Raw genomic sequence first — 2,528 nt, forward strand, 5'->3', positions numbered from 1 at the left:
TCGACGACATAACTGGATATGCTCTGGAAATTACTACCGCGACTCGATACACGGCTTACACCGGCTACCTGTCTATTTTGACTGATATTTTATAGCAGTTGTTATCGAATAGGCCTACCGTAAATAACAATACTTTTATTTTACTCTCTCTCTCTCTCTCTCTCTCTCTCTCTCTCTCTCTCTCTCTCTCTCTCTCTCTATGTCAATCTACCTACATACACACAGCTACCTACATATATACTTACACACATACCTACCTACCTACCAACACACATACCTACCTACCGACACACATACCTACCTACCTACCGACACACATACCTACCTACCTACACGCGCGCGCGCACACACACACACACACACACACACACAGAGAAAGACAGACAGACAGACAAATACACATGTAATTTTTACATTTAGTCTTAGAGAGGAAATCCGCTACATTTTTCCATTAGTAGCAAGCAATGTTTTACATGCACAATCCCATAGACAGGATAGCACATACCATGGCCTTTGATATACCAGTTGTGGTGCACCAGCTGGAATTTAAAGAATGACTCCGTAGTCAAAAGCGTATCGTGGCAAGTCTGCAAGGTGCGAGCGATTCGGTTCCACATGTTGAAAATCAAACTCAGACAGATTGGGACTGTGATTAAAGAATGTAGTATATCTAATCACCTGTAATTTATGTAAAAAAAACAGAAAGTACGTAGGACAAACGCAAAATCAGCTGAGAATTAGAGCACTTTGTCACAAGTATGATATTCGGCATGAAGTCAACACCCCTGTCGCCAATCACTTCAATCTACCTGACCATTCATTAGATGAAACTTTTGTTATAATTTCAAGTTAAAAAACCCGATACTTGGTTCAAAAGATGAAACATACCTCATGAGACTTGAACAAGAGGCCTTCTGAACTTGTACATTACAGACAAAAAAAAAAGCCATTTGGAATCAATATGTAATCTAGTAAAGCCGCAGGAAGAGATAAAATTATTTTCCCAATAATTTACAATCGACGTAGCGTTGATATTGGTAAAATTATAGAGGAGGAATTTTTAAATCTGCAAACTGTTATGAAAAAACCCAACCCATTACAGCAAGTCCGGTTATTGCATACAGAAAAATAATGCAAATATCAAGGACATGTTAGTCTCCACACGACTACCCTCCGCCTTAGCCTGCTTGTAACTTTCTAACCCAGTCCATTTTTTTTAGCGGTTATTTGTTTGTTACACTTTTCCTAACAATCTTCTGAAAAACAAATACATTGTACATCGTATTCGGCTGATAAACAAAACATAGTACTACCCAAACAAATTAAAAATAAGACAGACCGAAAAACAGTTATATTTTGAATATAACAACAGTCAATTTAAAATCAATTTCGAATCGCTGGGGGAAAATTAGAAAATAATAATTTTGTTAGTTTTAAAATGTACATAGGCCTTTATAAATATACACATACATACATGTACATATGCCTACATAAATAGGCCTACACACATACATACGTAACATAAATACTTAAAATGACATATAGAAGAAGAAGAAACATGGTTTCTGAGGATATGTAGAAAATAGAGTACTGCACTAGTGGCTGTTAAATACCATTTATATTCTTATACCCACGCTACAGAAACATATTTAATACAGCAATATGTCTATGTGTCCTGTATCCGTAGTAACCACCACTGTAATTAGTAACATCAGTTGTTAAACGTGTATTTATATATATAGATTTAACAACTGGGCGCATGTGCTGCTCTTAAATTAACAACTGTGCACTGTGAGTTCGCAGTTGTTATAGCAACATTCTGAATGTGATGCATTCTTTCGCAGTTATTCTTAGTACAACCATGCTTTAGTCCACACTAATCCTAAAATCCGTAAAGAAATCAGAAAATATAACAACAAAAAAGGTCTTCAAATGATTTTGTAATGTATCAATTGTACGAATATAAAAATAAAGAATTAAAAAAAAGTAAATTGTAATTGTGTTTTTATTTTACATTTAATTTGTAAATGGAGTTATAAGAATATGACAATGCGAGACACAGAATCGCATCATCAAAATAAAAATAGGTGTCGCCATTTTGAAATATATTTATAAGGAAGGAAATGTTTTATTTAACGATGCACTCAACACATTTTATTTACGGTTATATGGCGTCGGACATGTGGTTAAGGACCACACATATTATATAGAGAGAGGAAACCCGCTGTCGCCACTTCATGGGCTACTCTTTTCGATTAGCAGCAAGTGATCTTTTATATGCACCACCCCACAGACAGGATAGTACACACCACGGCTTTTGTTACACCAGTTGTGGAGCACTGGCTGGAACGAGAAATAGCCCAATGGGCCCACCGACGGGAATCGATCCCACACCGACCGCGCATCTGGCGGGCGCTTTACCACTGGGCTACGTCCCGCCCCTATATTTATAAAGTACACATAACAAAGAGGCAATAGGTGAAAGACATATCAACGTTCATGGAGACTGTTGCCGTAGGTTGCTAAAA

This window comes from Gigantopelta aegis, chromosome 4 (assembly GCF_016097555.1).
Source record: "Gigantopelta aegis isolate Gae_Host chromosome 4, Gae_host_genome, whole genome shotgun sequence".
Taxonomy (NCBI): Eukaryota; Metazoa; Mollusca; class Gastropoda; order Neomphalida; family Peltospiridae; genus Gigantopelta; species Gigantopelta aegis.